The sequence below is a fragment of the Acinonyx jubatus genome, chromosome A1, assembly GCF_027475565.1.
Source record: "Acinonyx jubatus isolate Ajub_Pintada_27869175 chromosome A1, VMU_Ajub_asm_v1.0, whole genome shotgun sequence".
Classification (NCBI taxonomy): Eukaryota; Metazoa; Chordata; class Mammalia; order Carnivora; family Felidae; genus Acinonyx; species Acinonyx jubatus.
This window is the reverse complement of record NC_069380.1, coordinates 89,240,873-89,262,651: the sequence shown is the minus strand read 5'-3', so window position 1 is coordinate 89,262,651 and position 21,779 is coordinate 89,240,873. Positions and strand designations below refer to the sequence as shown.

The window sequence follows — 21,779 nt, the reverse complement described above, 5'->3', positions numbered from 1 at the left end:
GCAGGTGTGCACGTGGGCACACGGGAGGCTGCTGAGCTCACTGGGGGGGGGGGGTGGCTGTCAGCTCTGGGATGAGGGCCAGCTCTGCCCCACACCCAAGGCCTGGTGTCTGAGCCTAATTCCATAAGACAGAACTCATGCCAGGCCGGCAAAGCGTGGTCTCTCCTGCTGGATACCTGGCACCTTCTCTCTTCAGGGATCCCAGTCCAATTTTCTCAAAGATGAGCCACTATCTTGGGTGGAGGTGATTCTAGAAACCTCTCTGCAGGGCAGGGTAGGAGAAGCCCTTCTGGGGAGGCCAGGATGCCACCACTTCAAGAGGTGAGCTGGGAAACCCCCAGATCACCTCCAGGCCTGGACTGCCACTGGGGGCTGGATGCGGGATGCTGGGCACGTGGGGAGGTGGGTGGGCTCAGACTCAGCTCTGCTTTGGAGCAACAGGCTCACACTGGAGGCTGGAGCGGAGCTGGAGGCCAGAACCATCGTGGTCCACAGGGATGCCCAAACAGTGGACAGGCTGCTGGCATCACCCCTCCGACCTCCAGCTACCCATTGTGACCTCGGCTGGGCCCAGGCCTGGGGCTCAGTGGATGGGCTTGTGTTCCTGCTGCTGCAGTCTCTGGCTCCCTCTGTACCATTCTAGGTGCCGTGGACTCAGTGGGATCTCTCAGAACTGGCGGTGGGAAGTAGACCACGAGCAGACCAATGTGTGCAGAGAGAGTGTCCCACGGAGGCATGTGCTCTGCAGGGTGTGCCCAGGTGAGGGGAGAGGGGAATGGTGGTGCCCGGCCAATCTTTCTGCCCCTTCCTGCAGGTGTGCTGGGGAGCACAGGGCTGTAGGGACCCTGGGGGCACAAGCCAGCCTCCTCCTTCCTCCAGCAGGGGCTCCAGAGAAGGAGCCCAGAGAAGGGCTGGGGGCAGGTGGTGCTGTCTGTGCTGAGGACTGAGGGCAGGAGGCAGTCTGTCTGGAGACTTGCCAGGCCAAGGGGATCAGCGTGTGCAAAAGCTTAGGCAAGCTGGGGGGCAACACGCTGTGGTCATGGGAGTGTGTGCTTGGGTGGCAGGAGCCAGGCTGTGGTTCCTGGAGAGATAGGGGTTGAGTGACCTAGTAGGGGATCAGGGAAAGTACTGGGTGTTGGGGGCATCCCACGCCCATGTGCAAAAACACAGCCATGTGAAGACAGAGCCCCCCCACCCAACGCCCCAGTTCCATAAGCAACTGCTTGTAGGAGAGCTTCTTTATGCAAGGATGAAGAAAAAAAAATATGTATATATATATATGGCACCTTTTCTGTCTTTATTAGAATATTGTACGCATTCTCCTGTGCTCTTTTTACTAACAACGTATTTTGAAGATCTTTCCTTGGCAGCATAGAGGGTGTTTGTTCTTTTTTTTTTTTTTTTTTTAACCACCTCATGGTTTTCCATGCTTTAGATGTCTAGGGATAATTTTTTTTTAAGTTTATTTATTTATCTTGAGAGAGAGAGAAAGAATGCGTGAGCACAAGAGAGGGGAGAATCCCAAACAGGCAGAGCCAGACATAGAGCTTGAACCAAAACCATGAGATCCTGACCTGAGCTGAAATCAAGAGTTGGATGTTTAACTGACTGTGCCACCCAGGCTCCCCCAGGGATAATTTTTAAAAGCCAATGTTGCAGGGGCACCTGGGTGGCGCAGTCAGTTAAGCGTCTGACTTTGGCTTAGGTCATGATCTCACTGTTTGTGAGTTTGAGCCCTGCATCGGGCTCTGCACTGACAGTGTGGAGCCTGCTTGGGAGTCTCTCTCTCTCACTTCTCTGCCCCTTCCCTGCTTTCTCTCTCTCAAAAAAAATTTTTTTTAAAAAAGCCAATGATACAGCAACTCAAGTGTCCACTGATGATGAATGAGTGAACAAAATGTGGGCTATCCTTACAATGGAATATTATTCAGCCTTAAAAAGGAAGGACATTCTGACATGTGCTACAACAATGAAGCTTGAGGACATTATGCTAAGTGAAAAAGGCCAGCCACCAAAGGACAAATACTGTGTGATTCCACTTATTCAAGGTACTAGAGTAGTCACATTCATAGAGACAGACAGGGGAAGCAATGTGGTTGCCAGGGGCTGGAGGGAGGGGGAAATGGGGAGTTAGTGTTTAATGGGGACAGAATTTCAGTTTTGCAAGATGTAAAGAGTTACGAGGATAGATGGCAGGGACGGCCGCACAACAACATGAATGTATTTAATAGCATTGGACTGTGCCCTTAAAAATGGCTAAGATGGTAGATTTTATGTTATGTGTATTTTACCACAATTAAAAAATTTTTAATATGTATTTTTGAGAGAGACAGAGACAGAGTATGAGTGGGAGAGGGGCAGAGAGAGAGAGAGAAAGACAGAATCCTAAGCAGGCTCCGGGCTCTGAGCTGTCATCACAGAGCCCGATGTGGGGCTCAAACCCACAAACCATGAGATCATGACTGAAGTTGAACTGAGCCACCCACACGCCTCTACCAAAAAAATTTTTTTTAAAAAGCCAGTGATGATGGGAAAATTGTTTATTGTCACAATTTCCCTTGAAAAATCCTTGAGATCACCAGTAAGTCTTCCAATCTGTGTTTCTGTGAACACAGACTGCATGGTGTATGTGCAGGGGGCTGGGGGTCTGGGCATAGACAGGGTCTGAGCCTGAGGGGCTCACCATGGCTGGGGACACTGGGCAGACTGGTAGGCTGCTCTGCCTGTGACCTCTAAAGAGAGGTTTCGATTCTCTCCTTCTGCCCTGCTGGGGGCCTGGGGCTCTGTGTGTGTGAACAGACACGTGCATGATATGGCTCCAGTAGGCTTCTGCTTTATACCCATTAATGCACAAGACTGCATTAAACAGCCGGTGCTATCAGGTATGTTGGAGCATCCCATTAAATACAGCTGGGGGGGGGGGCGGGTGTACTGTGTCACGGCCCCTTTGAATCGTACAAGATCTGGCCCCATGTGCCAACAGCCTGAAGTTTGATAGCGCCTTTCACCTCAGTCAAATGCTTGGAAATGCATCCCAAGAAAATCATCTGAAGGGGAAAAGCTGGGGAGAGGGGTCTGCTTTGGCATGAACTATAAGCAGGGGATTAAATCCAGAGCACCATACATGATGAACGAAAGGAGATGGGACAAGAACATTAGCATGCACCTGTTAGTGCGGTGTCTGTTGTCACCGATAATGGGGTAATGAAGACTTGGTGGCAACACAGAAGCGGTCATGGTATAGAAGGAGAGGGGCGCCTGGGTGGCTCAGTTGGTTGAGTGTCCGACTCTTGGTTTCCGCTGAGGTCATGATCTCAAAGTTCCTGAGATTGAGCGCCGTGGAGCCTGCTTGGGATTCTCTCCCTCTTTCTCTGTCCCTCCCTCCACCTCTCAAAACAAACAAGTTACATTAAAAATTTATATAAAAAAAGGAGAGACCACTGCACACATAGCGCGATACAAAACATATTGGAGTGGATAAGACTACAATGGGGCACTGCAAAAGGTGTCACTGATATGCATCCCCCCCACCCCCACCACTGTTATTGTTTTAGTGTCCTTTATTCCAGCCCAGTCATCAAACAAAGCCTCAAGGATGACAGGCCCCAGGAACACCTGAACCAATCCCAGGGCTGCAAGGGGTGCTGGGGTCAGGGGCATGTCCACCCTGTGATGATGTCACTGAGGGGGCACAGATGCCTGGCTCTGACTTACAACCGAGAGTGGCCAAGCCACTCTTTGCACTCTCTGACCTGCCCAGGGGAGGACCCCTGCACTCCGGGATGAGCGACTCACCAGGCCTTGGCACACACCAGACCTGCCTGCCTGGTGGCCTCCCAGCACCACGTGGCTCTCCCTGTGCTGTGATTCCTCTAGGAGGGGACTGGGTTGCTCACTGCTGAACTCCTAGGGTCAGCCCCCCCACCTGGCACATTCATAGTGGGTGCTTGGTCAAGATGTGTGGTGTTCAAGTGACTCAGTAATGCAGGTGAGAAGCAGTGAAGCTTGAGATTAAATAGTGCAAAGGGGATGTGGCTAACATACATGTGGAAGGGATTCAGGTGGTAGTCAGTGGGGAGGGAGGAGCAGGGGAGATGTCTGGGGTCCTGGCCCAGGAAGGATGATGGGGCCACTTCTCCCTGCCTGCCCCCTCATCTCATCCCCTAGCCTTCCCATCTTACAGATGAGGAAAGTAAGGCTCAGAGAGTGAATGGCCAGTGCCCAGCTCACAAGCTAAGTACCCAGCAGAGCTGAGACTTGAGCACAGGTGTGTCTGGGTCCTGGGCCCTGTTCTGTTCACCAGCCCACATGGGCACTGATGTTGGCATCCCCAAACCACAGCCTCCAGGGGACTTGGCTGGCAGAGGGATCACCGCGGCCCCTCCTGGGACAGGCCAGCCCTTCCAAACATTGTGTTTGGCCTGTGGGTGCCAGCCTCAGGTGCTGTGTCTCTTTCCCACCCCAGACCCTAGTTCCAGACCCAAGTCCACCCTCCTGGTGCCTCCATCTGTTGAGTCTGCCTTCTCAGCATCCATTTCCTTTCCCTTCTGGCCAGAACACCAGGGTTTTGCTTGGGGAAATAACCACCACACTCTCTAATGAACACTGAACATCCTGGTGAGACTGTCAGGAAGGCTATGCCTTCAGCGGGCCAAAGGGTGGGCACCATCACAGGCTGGGCCAATCAGACGCTGCCATACTGAAAAATGCACCTGAAGGGAACCTGACCCGAAGAGGCCTAACCCCTGAAGGCAGGCTTCTGAGTCACAGCTTCCCCCAACTAGGCATGCACTTCTGCCTCCATGTCCCTGCTCACATCCCCTACTCCGGCTGCCCAGCCCACACCTGTCAGATGCATCCGTCTCTTCACATTCAGGTCTCCAAGCCCAGTATCTGGAGGTCCTGGGGCACTCCTGACAGTTATGAGGCAGCCAGTCTGCATGGCATCTGCAGAGTGGGGGGAAGGCCTCCCTGGAGACCCACCCTGCAGGTGGGCATCCTTCCTTCTTGTGTTGCATGAGGTTCAGACCCGGAGCCCACTGGCGGCCAGGATCTAGTGCTGGACATTTTGGGACTGTGTGGCCTAAACCTAACTCCTTTATGGGAGACAGGGGGAAATGTCTGCAGGGACAAGTGTTGGACCAGGTGGGATTATAAGGAAGGCCCAGACCCAGAGGATAATCTTTCTTTCATTTCCTGTTTCTTTTTTTTTTCTTTTTTTTTTTTTTTAAGAGGGAGTGAGCGTGAGAAGGGGATGATCCCATGACCCTGGGATCATGACCTGAGCAGGACACTCAACCGACAGAGCCACCCAGGTGCCCCTCATTTCCCAACTTAAAAAAATTTTTTTTTAAAACTTTTACTCAGTTTTGAGAGACAGAGAGCACAAGCAGGGGTGGGGCAGAAAGAGAGAGGGAGAGAGAGAATCTTAAGCACCCAGTGCAGAGCCTGATGTGGGACTTAATCTTACAACCATGAGATCATGACTTGAGCAAGAGTTGGACACTTCACTGACTGAGCCACTCAAGCACCCTTATAATTATTTTTAAAAAGTTTTTAACATTTATTCATTTTTGAGAGACAGAGACAGAGTGTGAGTAGGGGAGGGGCAGAGAGAGAGGGAGACACAGAATCCAAAGCAGGCTCCAGGCTCTGAGCTTCCAGCAAAGAAGCTGACATGGGGCTTGAACCCACTAATCATGAGATCATGACCTGAGCCAAAGTTGGACACTTAACCAACTGAGCCACTCAGGTGCCCCCCTTTTTTTAATTAAAAATTTTTGTATGTTAGCCAATTTGACAATAAACTATATTAAAAAAATACAACAGACATTCCTTGTTTCACGCAAAAAAATTTTTTTAACATTTATTCATTTTTGAGAGACAGAGACAGAGTGTGAGTGGGGGAGGGGCAGAGAGAGAGGGAGACACAGACCAATAATTATTTTTTAAATAAAAGGATGCATTAGTCTACAATATCATATAGAAAACAAAAAGTGGAGTAACAAAGTTATCATAATACAGGATTTTATAATTGCCCATGTATATATCTTTACCAGAGATGTTTATATGGCTTCAAGTTACTAATTAGTGTCCTTTCATTCAACCTAAAGATTCCCTGTGGTATTTACTGTAGAGCAGGTATAGTGGTAATGCACTCCCTCAGCTTTTATTTATCTGTGAATGTCTTAATGTCTCCCTCATTTTTGACATAGAGTTTTGCTACATATAATTGATAGTTGATAATTGTTTTACTTTCAACAGTCTGAATAGATCAACCCACTGCCTTCTGGCCTCCAAGGTTTCTGATGAGAAATCCTCAGATAATCTTATTGAGCATTCCTTGTATGGGACAAATCACTTTTCTCTTGCTGCTTTCAATATTCTGTCTTTAGACAGTTTGATAATATGTTTCAGTGTGGGTCTCTTTGTATTTACCCTACTTGGAGTTCATTACGTTTCTTGTATGTTTATATTTATGTCTTTCATCAAATTTGGGAAGTTTTTGGCCACTAGTTCTTCAAATAATCTCTTTCCCTTTCTCTCTTTTCTCTTTCTGGGACTCTAGCAACATGCATTGCGGTTTACTTAATGGTGTCCCCCAGACCTGTTAGGTTCTGTTCATTTTTCTTTAATCTTTTCCCCCCTATTCCTCAGAATCAATAATTTCAATTGTCCTATCTCCAAGTTCACTGATTTTTCTGTCTGCTCAAATCTGCTTTTTACACACTTGTAGTGAATTTCTAATTTTAGGTATTGCATTGTTCTTTTTCAAGATTTCTTTTTGGTTTCTTTTTATGTTCTCTCTTTATTGACATTTCTATTTTATTCATACATAGTTTTCTTGGCTATCCACCTTTTTTTCAATTGTTTTTTGTTTATTTATTTATTTAGAACAAGCAAGGGAGGGGTAGAGAGAGAGGGAGAGAAAATCCCAAGCAGGCTCCACACTGTTAGTGTGGAGCCTGACATGGGGCTCAAATCCACAAACTGTGAGATTATGACCTGGACCGAAATCAAGAGTCAGGCACTTAACCTACTGAGCCACCCAGGTGCCCCAGGGATGGCTTCTTTGATTAATTTCCTCCCTTTAATTGTCTATACCTTCCTGTTTATTTGTAGGTCTTGTGATTTGTTGTTGTTGTTGAAATGGGATGTTTGAGTCTTATAATGTGGTAACTCTGGAGGTGAGATTTCTGCAGGGTTTTATCTGTTTCTTTTTAAAAAATTGTTGTAGGGTGCCTCTGGGCTGGGAGATACATTTAAGGTCCTTTTGGGTCTTTTCTGAGCCTATGCCTTTCTCTGCATGTGCAGTAACTTTCTAAATTCCCTTGTATATGTGCTTGCTTCTAAATAGCCAAATCCTTAAAAGTCCAACTTCTAAAAGGAGAAAAAGGAAGAAACGAAGGGGGAAAACAATAGGCCCTTGAAGTCCCCTGGAAGCCTCTTCAGCCAGTACAGATTGAAGCAATGGTGGCCTGCCTCTGTATCTGCACTTCTGTGATCAGAAACAGCAATAAGCATCAGATCCTCCAGAATTTGCAGACAAGGCCCTTATTGTCCACCTTGGCTCCCACAAGCTGTGGGTAAACTATTCCAGGAACCTGTGTATGGCTGCCTGTCATGAGGCTGGGTGGGGTGAGGTGGGTGGAAGATGGGTAGCTGCTACTGTGCTATGATCTTAAATTGACCAAAATTAACTGAACATTTCCAAGCATTCTGATGGAAGCTGCAGGTCTTTGAACAGGCTCCAGAGTTCTAAGATAGTTACACCAGATGGATTCTGCCAGTTCAGCTGTCTGGCTGAAAAGTCTTGGTGCTTCCTGCTCCACTGTCTTCCCTGATACCCTCCTCTTCCCATTATATCTTTAACTGCATATTGGTATTGGATTTTACATGTGGGTTTTATATCTCATTAGTTCTAACAGTCTTGTTTTTCCAGAAGGCAGTTATGTCTACAATTCATGGTAATTTAATCTTTTCCTTTCTGGTGGTTAAACCTCACACACTTTTCTTATCATAACACATTGGACAGAACTTTTCAGGAGAAACAAAGAGAATAGTGCTGGTGAGAATAAGCATCCTATACTTTTCTATCTTACTGTCAGGGCCGGGTGTGCCGTGGGATAGAGCTCAGAGCCCTTTTAGGATGATGTTCCTAGTCCCCCTGCAGCTTTTTGGGAGGAGCTGAGGCACACAGCTCCTGGCACTGTGTGTGTCCCGAGAGCCCCATCTCTCTTCCTTCCCTTGACATGAGAAAGAGTGCCTACTCCTGTCCAGCTATACCTCTGCAGAGTCCATGTTTCAGCATTGTTCAGTTTTACTTCTATCTGTGCAGGGCCTGCAGAAGCTCCAAGAAGAGGCCTGAATTACAGGTTTCCTCATAGGGTCCACACCAGACTTGCTCCCCAGATAGTGTATCTGGAGGTCCAGCCAGACCAGGGCATTATTAAAAGAGTCAAATGGGCATCTTTGCTTGGGACTACTTCTGCAGGAACAGGGACAGTCCCTGTGTCCTTGGTTGGGTGGTGGTGGTGGGGGTACTGAACTTGGAGTCTTTTTCAAAGGTCTTGGGCAAAGTGCCTGCTCCACCTGACCTGGACAGTTTCTATGTCCCAGGTTTCAGTTCAAGAGAAAACATGTGTCATGCTTTATGTGTCTTTTGTTCTCATATGTCACCTAATCCTTAAAACAACACATGGGAATGATTACCTACTTTATAGATGAGAAAATCTGGACCCTAAAAGGTAAAACAGGATGGGCAGGGTTACCAGCTCAGTGACTAGTACCCCAGGCCCCTGGGCTCCTGACTCTAGGCCCAGCTCTTGGCCCTGTCCCTGGGAGGGGAAACTGGTACAACCTGAGCAGGAGATAGATGTGGTCTAGAGATTCAGCAAAGGAGTGGGGCTCAGGGGCGGGGAGCTTGGGGAGGGCAACCTGAATATTGAGAACCCCAATGTGGCCTGGCTTCCAGGAAGCAGGGAGCCCACTGAGCAGCCCCTAATGGACTCAGCTGAAGAAGAGACCTCAGTCGATAGCCAAGTTCTTCCTGACTCTCATAGGAACCTTAGGGGAGAAAAGAGTCCACCCTGGGTAGGGCCCTGGACCATGTCAACTCATGCCTGCTGCTCCGAGCAGTGGCAGTATCTTGTCCAGTGTCCACAAAATGCTGTAGTCCTCCACTTCTCCCTCCCCAACAAAGCCTGGGGCTGAGGCACTCATCTCATTCCAATTTGGGCCCCATAAAGGGCTCCTCCCTGTTCCCTGGTGTCTGAAAGGATGCCGTGGAGGTATGAGGGCCTCCCCCAGGCATGAGCCCAGGGGTTCTGCTTGCCTCAGCTGGGAATGCACCTGGCTTTGCCTTCAGGAGGCCACCCAATAGACCTGGCTGTGAGGGGAGGACTGGCTTCAGTTATTTTTATGTGCCATATGGCTCTCAGCTCCTGCTGACAGAACGTGCTGCTTCCACATCTCAGGAAGCTCCTGTGTCTGCAAGCTCAGGGTCCAACTTGCAGCCAGTCTGCCACATGCAGGTTGATAGCACCAAGACCCACCATAGGCTGGTAACTGAAAATAGAGCTCTTCAAAGAGGGAACAGTCGGCCCCTCTGTTGCTCCATAATCCATAGGGTCCCTCACTCTTGGTCTCCATCCTCAATTATTTCCTGAGGACACACTTCTATAAGGAGAGCCACTGGGCTGAAGAATGGTAGTCCTTTCAAGGGGATCAAAATATACTGCCCGGTTGCTCCCCTGAACACAGAGAAGGGGTTTTGTTTTGGATTCCCAATGGTCATGCTTCCTTACTTCCCGGGACAATTTCTCACCACTGGATGGAATCCTGGTTAGGATGGGGTGAGGGGTTAACTGAAGCCTGGCCAGTGAGAGTTCAGCATCCCCTTCTCCCATCCCTGATCAGGGACCTGGGTTATCTAATCAGAATAAATCCTGGGCCTTGTTTGGAGATCAACCCAGAGATGTTCCCTCGATATTTTTTCCTCTCTATACTTTTATTATTTTATTAAAAAAATTTAATGTTTATTCATTTTTGAAAGAGAGAGAAAGAGACAGAGCATGAGTAGGGGAGGGGCAGAGAACAATGGCGACACAGAATCCGAAGCAGGCTCCAGGCTCTGTGCTGACAGCTCAGAGCTGGACGTGGGGTTTGAAACCACAAGCCATGAGATTTTGACCTGAGCTGAAGTCAGATACTTAACTGACTGAGCCACCCGGGCACCTTATTATTATTTCTTAAAGTTTATTTATTTATTTTGAGAGAGAGAAAGTGTGTGCGTGTGTGTGTGTGTGTGTGTGTGAGCTCACGCACATGCGTGTGAGTGGGGGAGGGGCAGAGAAAGAGGGACAGAGAGAATCCCAAGCAGGCTCTGCACTCTCAGCACAGAGCCCCATGTGGGACTTGAATTCACAAACCATGAAACCACGACCTGAGTCAAAGTCAAGAGCCAGACACTTAACCGACTGAGTCACCCAGGTGCCCCTCCTCTCTTATACTTATACAAAAATTAAACACAAAAGAGTTTATAAATACATCTACAATTTAAATTATAACAATTTTTTAATTATTAAAACTAAATGAACATCTGTGAACTGATGTCCAGGCTGATATAAAAAGCATTATCAGTACCTTAAAACCCCTTATTCACCTTCTGCAAACAAGCTGACCTCCTAACCCTCAACTCTAGCTGATGACCATCCTTTCATGCTAATTGTTTCCTTGCTTTTCTTTATAGTTCTACCTGTGTATCCATTCCAGACAATATACCACCTATTCTTAAAAACAGAGGGTAAGCACACTGGACAGAGGCTCCAGGAGAGGGTGAGGAGAGCACTCTCTGGGTCGTGGGCTGACTTCCCCTTCGCTGGAAGCTGACAAGACCCCTTCTGGGGAAGTGGCAAGCAAGGTCACAAGTGAGTCTGGGGAAACACAGGGCTCTCCACAGCCGGGCGCCTGGCAAGGCTGAGGTGTGCACCGGGCACCCAACAGAAGTATGGCCAGAGGGAATGGGCTGCCTTGTATTTTCCACTTCTGAGCCTGCCATGGCCCTCTGGCTCTCAGGGAAAGCCAAGAACTTCTGGGAGTGATACATGTGTCCTCAGCAGAGCACGAGGGGAGAAATCCTCAGCAGCACATGGTCAAGGCAAGCCAAGTCCTGATGAAAATCTGGGCCAACCTCTCATGGGTGATCTGTCCTTGGGTTAAGGGCATGGCCCGATGGAAGTGGCAGGGGAAGGGGGATCTTAGTGATGACCGTCTGTCTGTCTCTTGTGTCACACAGAGCCAGAACGGCTCAGCTGCCCCCACATCTGGAGCAGAGCTGCTGATCTGGGATCACTCTGTCATCCTTTGAGGAATTCCCTCCTCACTTCTTTTACTGGGTCTTCTGCTTCCTGTATCTTGTCTCCTCATTTTTCTTGGCTTATTTTCATTTTGATGGAGCACGTCCTCCAGTAGCTTCTTGCGAATAGATACTTAGGAACAAAATGTTGAGACCTTACATGCCTGGGAATGTTCTTACTTTACCATCATACTTCTAGTATGTTTGAAAGCTCAGCAGGGTATAGAATTCTAAATCAGAAATCATATTTCTTCAGAATTTTGAAGACATTTTCTTGTGGCTTACCTCTCTGAGCTTTGTAGAATTTTTTTTTTTTTTTTTTTTTTTTTGGTTCTCAGTAGGATGACCGGTCATTCTGGCTTTCCCAGGACCATCCTGGCTTTAGCGTTGAAAGCATTTCCTAATAAACCACTCAGTCCTAGGCAAATCAAGACAGTTGTTCATCCCAGCCCTAAGTGTCCTGAAATTTTACAATGATGCACCTTGGTATGGGTCATTTCTATCCCTTGTGTGGAGCACTTTCCAGATGGACTCAGGCCTTTCAGTGCTGGGATATTTTATTAAGTAATTTCACAGAAGACTTTCTTTTTTTTTGTTTGGGACTCTTAGTATTCATGTTGGACCTCTTGGACTTGTCCTCCAGTTTTTTACCCTTTCTATTAAAAAAAAATTTTTTTAATGTCTATTTATTTTTGAGAGAGAGAGAGAGAGAGAGAGAGAGAGCAAGTGGGGGAGGGGCAGAGAGAGAGAGTGAGACACAAAATCTGAAGCAGGATCTAGGCTCCGAGCTGTCAGAACACAGCCCAACATGGGGCTCAGACCCACGAACCACAAGATCATGACCTGACCTGAAGTCGGACGTTCAACTGACTGAGCCACCCAGGTGCCCCTCTTTCCTATTTTCCATTTTAAAAAAACCATATCATTCTACTCTCTGAAAGCTTTTCAGTTTTGTATTCCGAACCTTCTATTGTTTATTTCTATTGACATGTTTTGAATTTCTATGATGTATTTTTCCTTTGAATGTTCCTTTTCAAATATATGACACTCTGTTCTTTTCTCACAGATGTAAAATCCTCTCTTACTTCTCTGAGGATATTAGTAATCTTATTTTTTAGCGACTTCGTTTTATTAGAAAATTTCTTCTTCCTTCATTGCTTTTGTTTGCCCCAATTTACCTTCCCCCCTCATTTGTCTTGGTCAACATGTTCCCTGTTGGTAGTATTCCTCGGGTGTCCGGGAATCTTCGGCTGTCACATAGAGACTAAGAAGCTGGCTGGATATTCTGAGGGAGAAGGCAGGGCTTGTGGAGTAGCTCCTGGTGGGGAAATCATGGTGGGCTGCTTGGGGGAGGAACTCTAACAGGAGTCTGGAAAAGAAGCCATGGGCCTGACTCCTCGCCGGAACCAACCCCCTTACTTAGTCCACTGGGCTTTGACTTCTCAGGTCTGCTCTGTCATTGGTTACTCATCTACCTGCTTTCCAGCCTCCTAAAGTTTCTTGCTGTTGTTGCTATCCCTATCCTCCCTGTGTGTGTGTGTGTGTGTGTTTAACAAAAGTGTATTTTAGTGGAGGTTTCAGTGGGGGCAGGGTGTTCAGCCTGTCCTCCCAATGCTCTCTTTCCAGCAGGAATGGAGGTTGAGCAGATGCAGGCCTGAGCTGCTGGTGGCCATTTGGTCACCAAGGGGAGGCTGGGAAGGCCCCTTTTTGCCCCTGAGAGGGGGTAGGGGGAAAAGCCTTGAGCACCGTGTTTGGGATCCAGCTGCACTCAAAGTTAGCCCCGGTGTTAGGCTTTTTTGTATATGACACAGTTGATTCCCTTTTTTGTTTTGTTTTGTGTCGGCCAACTTGACCTGGGCCGATATCACTGGACGTGGAAAGAGTCTTGATGCCCCCAAATTGCTCCAGTGACACTTTGCCTGCAGGGCTCGTGCCCGCCCACCTGTGGCCTCATTTATCCCATGAAAGGTGGAACTCTTTGGTAACTTGGAGGTATTCCCTGCAGATTCCCCCTAGTTCCTGGTGGCTCAGCGCAGCACCCCTCCCAGATCCCTTCTGCAAGAAGCCATTTGGCTCTGGCTGGGCCTGAGGAGCAGAGAGGGGTCAGTAAGGGCTCCGGGGTCCAGTCAAGGCACCATTTCCTTCCATGTGCACTTGGCCTCTGGGTACCCCCAGACTGGCTGCCCCCTGTCTCCCACACACCTGGGTATATTGTCCTGCAAACTCAGACATCTTTCTCCAGGCTGTGTGAGGGGTGGGCTCCACACTGGGAAGAATGTCCCCTGTGTCGGTGACACACACTGGCCACTGGCCTGGGGTCACTCCACCTGGCTCCCTGTAGCACAGCCTCCAGGGAGAGACCCTTAAGCTGCTCTCACACACATCCCTACCCTAATGCAATTCCAGCATCATCCCCACCATCCGTGCCAGCCTTGCGTCTGCGAGGAAAAAACCTGGCTCCCTACCACAGATAAGCCATACACTATGTGTCCGTCACCCATGATACAGTGTTAGAAAAGCCTTTAAAATGCCTTTAAAGGTAACAAATAGAAAGTTAACCTTGGGGCGCCTGGGGTGGCTCAGTCAGTTGAGCGTCTGGCTCTTGGTTTCAGCTTGGGTCATGATCTCAGCGTTTGTGGGTTCGGACCCGGCATCGGGCTCTGCACTGGCAGATTCTCTCTGACTCTCTCTCTGCCCCTCCCCTACTCATTCTCTCTCTCTCAAAATAAATAAAAAAATTAAAAAAAAAAGAAAACGAAAGTTAACCTCTAGCTAGGAGCACAAGAGGGGGCGAAAACTGAGAAAAATATCTCCTTCGCTGAGTCTCTTGGCAGCAATAATCCACACACGGCTTGAGAACCTGCCTGTGAAAACCTGGCGGATCCCTAGGGTGGATTCAGAGGTACTTCCCACAAATGCTTTAAGGTGTGTTTGTCTTGGCATGCTGCTATTTACATACACATCCACGGCATCCGTATTTACGGCATAAAGGTGGTGGCATTAGAGAAATGTGTCAACGCCATGGACGACAGAAAACCTGAGCAGGGGTACATGCCTCCATTTGGCCCCTCCCCCTGGAAAGTCGTGGATACTGAAAGGAGGAGGGGCATCACTTAAGACCCTACCCCGCCTGCCCCCAGCCAGGCTTTGCTCAGAGCCCCGGAAAGGATGTGAAACAGGCCTCTCCCAGGCCTCTGCATTTTATATGCCTGGGACAGACACCATGGGTACAGGCAGGTCTCCTCCACAGCCTCCAGGCTAGAGAAGTGTCTCCCAGGCTTGGGGGAGAGAGGGAGGGGTTGCAGAGAGCCATGGGGCTGAAACATGATTCACCTGCATGGCCCAGATGGGGCCACGGGGATTCCCAGGCTGAGGGGAATCCACTGACATCAGTGCCTCATCCTAGTTTCCCACACTTTAGTGCCTTGGATGCAGCCGGGAGGGCTGATGTCCAAACAGACCTTGATCTGCACTCCCAGGTGGGTGGGGATTGCCAGGACTCTAAAGTAAACAGCTGGAGGGCAAGAGAGGTCAATCAGATACCATCTGCCCTCCGCTGGGCTCAGCCCCTGAAACCAATCTGCCGGGAGCACCGTCCCCTCACTTCACCTGGCTGATTCCCCATCATTCAGGGCTTGCTGGGATGTGTCTCCCAGAGGGGACCTCTGTGATCTTGTGATTCATAATAAGAAATACATTCATCCCATGGGGCACCTGGGTGGCTCAGTCGGTTAAGAGTCCAACTTCGGCTCAGGTCATGATCTCGTGGTTTGTGAGTTCAAGCCCCAGGTCAGGCTCTGGGCTGACCGCTCAGAGCCTGGAGCCTGCTTCGGATTCTGGGTCTCCCCTCTCTCTGCTCCTCCCCACTCATGCTCAGTCTCTCTCTTTCTCCCTCTTTCTATCTCTCAAAAAGAAAAAAAAGAAAAGAAAGGGGAAGGAAGGGAAGAAAGAAAGAAAGAAAGAAAGGGAAAATGGCAAACTCACTGTCAGTTTGGTGGCACTTCAAATTCTGCTCTTTGTCTCCAGCCTGCCTGCTATTATTTACTCTTCCAAGTCCCCAAATAGCTGTTCCATGCATTCTGTCAGATTCGAAGGTGCATTCAGTGGGAGAGGTAGAATGGAGCCATCCTAGAACCAGAACCCTGGTCTTTTTATTTTTAATTTTATTCTTTTTACAAATTAATAATGCTTGTTTTTGTTGCACTACTTTTTTTTTGTTTTGTTTATTTTGTATTAGTTTTGAGAGAGAGAGAGGCAGAGAGGGGTTGGGTGGTAGAGAGAGAGGGGGACAGAGAATCCAAAGCAGGCTCTGTGCTGATAGCAGAGAGCACCAAGCAGGGCTCGAACTCATGAACCGTGAGGTCATGACCTGAGCTGAAGTCGGGCACTTCACCGACTGAGCCACCCAGGTGCCCTGTTATGTTAGTTTTTATAGTCACTTTCTATTTATGGTGATTTAGGTAGGAACATAAACTTTCATTATAAGATATATTAATTTTAATAAATGAGTCGATTTTACAAAAAAACAGTAAGCCTACACTGGACCTATCTGCCTGCTTGCTGTGCCCAAAACATGCTGTCCACACTGCCACCTCCAAGTCAGGCTCTTCATGGTCTCCTCTGTTTTAGAGCACCCTTCTCCTGTTCCCCTAGGAGGTCCAGATGCCATGTCCCCTCCCAGAAGAGACCTTCAGAACTGCAGCGGATAGGGGGCAGGGGCCAATGAATGCATTTGGAGGATGCACAAAGGGTCCTCTGAGCCAGTGGGGTCCCTGAAGAGGACATGTCTGAGGGTTGGTCTGCTGGGAGAGGAAGAGCTGTGTCAGGTGGATGTGTGGGGCAAGGGAGTGTGCAGGCACCTCGCTGTGCCTCAGTTTCCCCCCATACACAAGGAGGCTAACAAGTCTGTGTAAGCTTGGAGAGGCTGTGAGTGATGATTGGCACCAGCGTTGGTGACATCCCGTGACATGCCTGGGCCTTTCCCTAAAGTCCTTCTTGTGGCCCATGAGCTCCCACCTCTCTGACCTTGTGTCTAATTCCCCCTCCTGCCCCCCACACCGCCCTCTGGCACACGCCGCACTCATTCTTGCCTCGGGGCCCTGTGCTTGCTGTGCCCTCACTGGGAATGCTCTTCCTCCAGACCCTCACCTACTACCGTCCATCAGAGCCCACTCACTGTGCCCTGGGCCCCGTTTCGTGCGCCTGTGGCATTCATCCGAGTGTGAAGTTAACAGGCGTCTTTTTATCTACTTGTTTATCTGCCTTCCTCCCCACAGGGCTGTGAGCTCCTCGGGGATACAGCTTTGTCTGTCCTGCTCACGGCATCTGGAACAGAGCTCAGGCAATCAACACTTGCTGGCCGAATGAATGCATGGGTGGATGGATGGATGGACAGATGGACGGCTGAAGGAATGACAGTCACCAGGAGGTGACTGGATGCAGGGGCCGATGGAGGAGAATGGAAAAAGGGCTCCGCAGCATCTGGCCACCAGCCGAGGTCGACAGCGGTGACCAGGCTGCTCTGCGGCCTGGCCAGCAAGGCAGCAGCTGTCAGGGAGCAACATGGCCTGTTTTGTGCAGGGAAACAAGTGTCTTATTTACCATCATGGAGAATGACTATCAGACTGTGTGAAGAACACATTTGCCACTGAGACGTGTAAGGGGAGGGCCAGGCATGAAAGCGCTAACTGTTCCTCTGCTGAGATGCTTTTAGCTCCACCAGCCCCCTTCTAGGCCACTCTCCCAGCACTGCCTGCCTCATCCCTGCAGGACCACTGCCCTGGCTGGCTCACCGCCCTCCTGTGACCACCCAGGGTCGGATGCTCGAAGTTTCCTCTCCCACCAAACCTTTCAATGGCTCCTGTGGCCTCAGCCCTCCCTCCTTGCCATCCTGCACTGGGGCTCCCCAGACCTCTGCCTGCCTCCTCTGGCCTGTACCCCCTCTCTGTGCGGCACCTGCTCACCCGCTCATGTTCCTCTCCTGCTCCCCTCGTCCTCAGGGCTGAGTCACCAACATGTTGGCAGCTGTGGGAGCTGTCCCCAGGTCCAACCTGGGTATGTGTGTCTCCCTCCTGCAAATAGAGTCAGGAGGACCCCTCTGTGGCCCCTACCCGGTGTGGGCCTGGAGGCAAGGGGCTCTCGTAAGCACCGCAGAGCTTCTCCAAATTGAAGCCCTTGAGTCCCAGACAGCGGGGGACAGCCTGAGTCAGAAGGCCACAGCCCTGGCTCCAGGATGTGGGGACCACACTGTGCAACACTGGCCACGGTCCTCCAGTCTGGGTATCCCCACTCCCTTAACTTCTTTGGGGAGGGAGCACCTAGTGGCAGCACAGAGGAGATAAACCACCCTGTGCTGAAGATGTGTAGCTCCTGGGCCACAAGAGCTTGGGATTTTCAGCTTCCACAGCTGCAGCCACAAAGGGAAGGCTCAGACGGATCTGGAAGAAAGCGTGAGCCATCTGGGGGCACACAGCCTGGAGTCGGCAGGGCAGGGGGCGGCCACCAGAGTTACGGTCCTCCCTCCCCACAGCCTGGAGCCAACATAGTCCCTGAGAGGGCAGGAGACCCTGGGGTCGACTGGCACCCCAGGGAACTCAGAGCCTGCCTTTTGGGCTGAGGGGCTTGTCTTCAGGCATGCTTACAACCCTGGGTACACTGACTTCACGGCCCTGTCTCCTCCACTGTGGGTCAGCCTGGGCCACCCACTCACCCGGCAGGGATGCTGGCCATAGCTTGCCAGAGTCTGGGACAAAAATAGCCAGTTCCATCTCTGCATGTCTGCATGAGTCACCCACACCTCCTGACAAACACCTCTCAGGAGCCTTCAGGGATGGGGAACAGTTGGCAAAAATAAATGCTTTGTTTTCTCCCTGCAGCTTCTGGGAGTTGTCTGAAAGAATGGTCTGGAGAGGTAAGCCTGTGGGACCCAGAGACCGGTGCTGTGACCAAGGGGGGAGGCAGCGTGTGGCTCGCTGGGGGTCTTCCTCGCTGTCTGGTTGTGAGACAGCCCCCTCACCTGTCTGAGCCTCAGTTTCCACATCTGTAAAGTGGGTTCATAATACCCTCCAATAGGTGGGTCCACTGGGGTTGGGAGCAGGCATCAGTGTACCCTGCCCCGTTGCACATGAAAGGGGGCCAAGGAGGACCAGTGGAGCTACCTTGTCTATGACAGGACACACTGAGGCCCCCGTCATGCCCAGACAGCTGGGTGGTCATCCCAGCCTGCTCTTGCACCTCTACCCATGCAGGAATGTCCCCCCAGCCCAGGCTTCCTGACTCTCCATTGCCACTTGCATTGTCTTGCTCCCTCTGAGTCTAGACCCAGGGCCTGGCCACATGAGCGTGGGGCTGTCCTGGTCAGGGCCCGGGGATCACAGGATGGCTAAGGAAGTGGGGCCCAGGGGTCCAGGGATGCCCAGAAGCCAGGACAGAGTTGAGGCTGCACAGACATCACCCTCTGGAGCCATTCATTTCCTTCTAACTGGAGATGTCTGTCAAGGTTCTGGAAAATCTTCAAGGACAGAGAAATCATTTCATTTCTGCCCTGAATTTGGTAATCTGGGGGAATGAGTTGGAAATTGTGCAGGTTTTTGTTAATGGTGACCCGTGACTGGGATCCACAGGTATGGGGGCCACTCATACGGGGAAGTCCCAGGGGGTCGGCGGGCAAGTGACCAGGACACGGGCTCCTAGCCCTTCTCCCCATGGACAGGAGGAGTTGGAGACCTGCTGTAAGGCCTGAGTGACACCGGGAAGGGCCACTTAGCTGAAAATAACTCCAAGAAGCAAGAAGCTGGCTTTAAATACTTCTCATTCTTGCTATAAGAGGGGGCTCTCGCAGCTGAACTTTAACAAATTCGTCATCGTCTTTTCTCGGAAGAACAAGGATGGATGAAGTCATCAGTGTTATAACAAAACAAAGAAACATACTGTTTTTCTCCGGCTTCTCTCAGAAACATCCAGCAAACAGAGAAAAGGCCGTTGTCAGAAAGGCTGGGACGACATGTGCATGTGTGCATCTGAACCACCCCCCAGCTTGGCGGCTACACTCGCAATTGTGGGTTCAGTCCCTGTCCTGGGCTGCAGCCAACACCCAGGCTGCATGTGCACAAACACACCATTGTGAATCTGCTGTCCCCAAGACTTGCCTAAAAGCAGTTTCGTCCTTCTCTGCATTTCACAGAAGGGGAAACTGAGGCTCAGGAAGAGGACCTGACCCATGCTAGGTCACCCAGCTGGAGCATGATGGGGACAGAATGGCCCCCACCGCTTCCAGGGACTCAAACTGATAGCAGGCTTTTACCATCTTCTGCAAGCGGGTCCAGAATAGCCCGAAACAGGGACTGACTCTGACTTGGGAGGATCTCTGCATGGAGACCCCAGGCAGCTCATGTGGGTAAAGGCTCAGGAAGGATGAAGGATGGCAGGCTACACTGACCACAGGCCCTAGAGGCTGCCCCCCTGCACAGGGTCAACCCCAGGAACCCGGGAAAAATGGAGTCTCCCTAGCCACTGTCCTGAAAGATGGTCAAGGAGGCAGCTGGGTTAGAACCTGAATCCTGGCTTGAAGGCCACATGGTCGTGTCCACCACTGCAGAAGCCAGCAAGTCCCTGCCTCAGAGGCCAGGCCGTCTCACCACTGGGGGAAGAGCCACCTGCTCAGCTGCGGGCATTGGACATTTGTCCCTGCTCTCTGCCTCCAGGGGGCTCACAGATGCTTCTGATCTTGGTCAGCCTGCATAATTCTGATGCTCAGGCTGGCAAGAACCTTAAACCAGCGAGGTCCCTGATTTGAGGCCACAGACTTGGGTCCTCACCTGGAGCCTCCTAACGAAGTGGCCACCAGTGCACTGCCTTGTGCTGGTGGAGGGGAGGGTACAGCTGTGAACCAGCCACTTTGCTTCAGACAAAGTCACAGTCCAAACATGGCTGATACACACGTGCTCGAACATGAGCATGTGATATCAGAAAGCACCACAATGCCTTGGAAGAAAGGGGTCTGGAGCAGTCGCGAGGGGGAGGAGCCGTCATCGTGATCACAACAGCAGGAGTCTGGGCTCACTGCCTCCTCTCCAGCAGCCAGCACTGTCACCTGCACTTGCCCATCTGCATGAGGCTGCTCTTGTTCTGTTTCACGTGACGAAATTGTGGTGCCTGACTTGCCCCTGCAGGCGAGGGAGCTGGGCTGTGGTGGTGTGTGACTCAGAACCCAGCTCACCCCACCTCCTCTGTGGTGAGCCCTGGGCTACAGGTGGCAGCGTGTGGAGTCCCTGAGGGGTGCTGGAGGAGCGAGGACCCCCACCAGGAGGGGGGCCTTCCCAGGATCGGGGACACCTGTATGCCAGGTACAGGTGGGTGACACGGACGGGGCTCCCCCTGGGCACACCTGTCCTGGGCAGCGCCTAGGGTCCCTCCAAGAACCCGGCCTCAGGCTTAGGGCCTTTGGGAAATGGTCCCTCCATTTCAGCGTTTGTTGAATGAGGCACTCCAGGGTCAGTTTGCGGGTATTTCCAGGCCTGACTGCTTCCTGCACAGCTATTCAGTCAATCACGTTCCTCATATCAATCCACGTTTTAAAATCAGCATCGTCCTGGGGCACCTGGGTGGCTCAGTCAGTTGAGCGTCCAGCTCTTGACTTCGGCTCAGGTCACGATCTCATGGTTCGCGGGTTTGAGCCCCTCATCGGGCTCTGTGCTGACGGCGCAGAGCCTGCTTGGGATTCTCTCTCTCTACCCCTCCCCTGCTCGAGTACACACACACTCTCTCTTTCTCTCTCAAGATGAATGAATAAACTTAAAAAAAATGTTTATAAAATTAGCATCGTCCTTACCAACAGTATCTATGACCTCATGGGTCTAATGTGTGCTGGCTGTATGCTTTTCAAAATGTGTTAAAGTAACCACATCAACACGTAACAATGACTGAATGGTGAACAAACACATGGCTGTATTTAATCCTCAGTCCAGCCTGAAGAGGCAGCATCACTGGCTGCCAGTGGGGTGGGTTTTGGGACCTCCTACACTGGGGTCTCTTAGGCAAACCAAGCTGGCTCCTTGACATGCCTGAGCCCTGCAGGAAGCCTGGACCTCAGCAGGTGACACCCTTGGGCAGCAGATGGCCCTTGAGGCAGAGGCCACACCCTCCCCGCAGCCCTCCTGGCTTCTGTGGGCTCCTGCAGATGAATGGCCAAGGAGGACACTGGATGAGCCAGCCTCGCTGACTGCCTGCTTCATTCTTGCAAAGACTCAGCTTGAGTGGCCATCCATCCTGTCATCAGGGCAATGACTGTGGGCTCTGTGTGGGCCGTAGGCCAGGCCAGGTGTCACCCATTACACCTCCTGGCCCTGTCGGGCTACACCAGGGAGGAATTGCTGCTGGTCCAGACAGGCCCCGCCGCTCAGGTGACAGGGGGGCCCTGGTTTGC

The 21,779-nt window shown here is 50.7% G+C and overlaps 1 protein-coding gene across 1 annotated transcript in view; it reads right to left on the bottom strand.

Annotated features, from left to right (window-relative positions):
* The window catches only part of RASGEF1C (RasGEF domain family member 1C), an 87,337-nt gene that overhangs the window by 40,461 nt on the left and 25,097 nt on the right, over window positions 1-21,779 (bottom strand). The gene's annotated exons all lie outside the window — the stretch shown is intronic.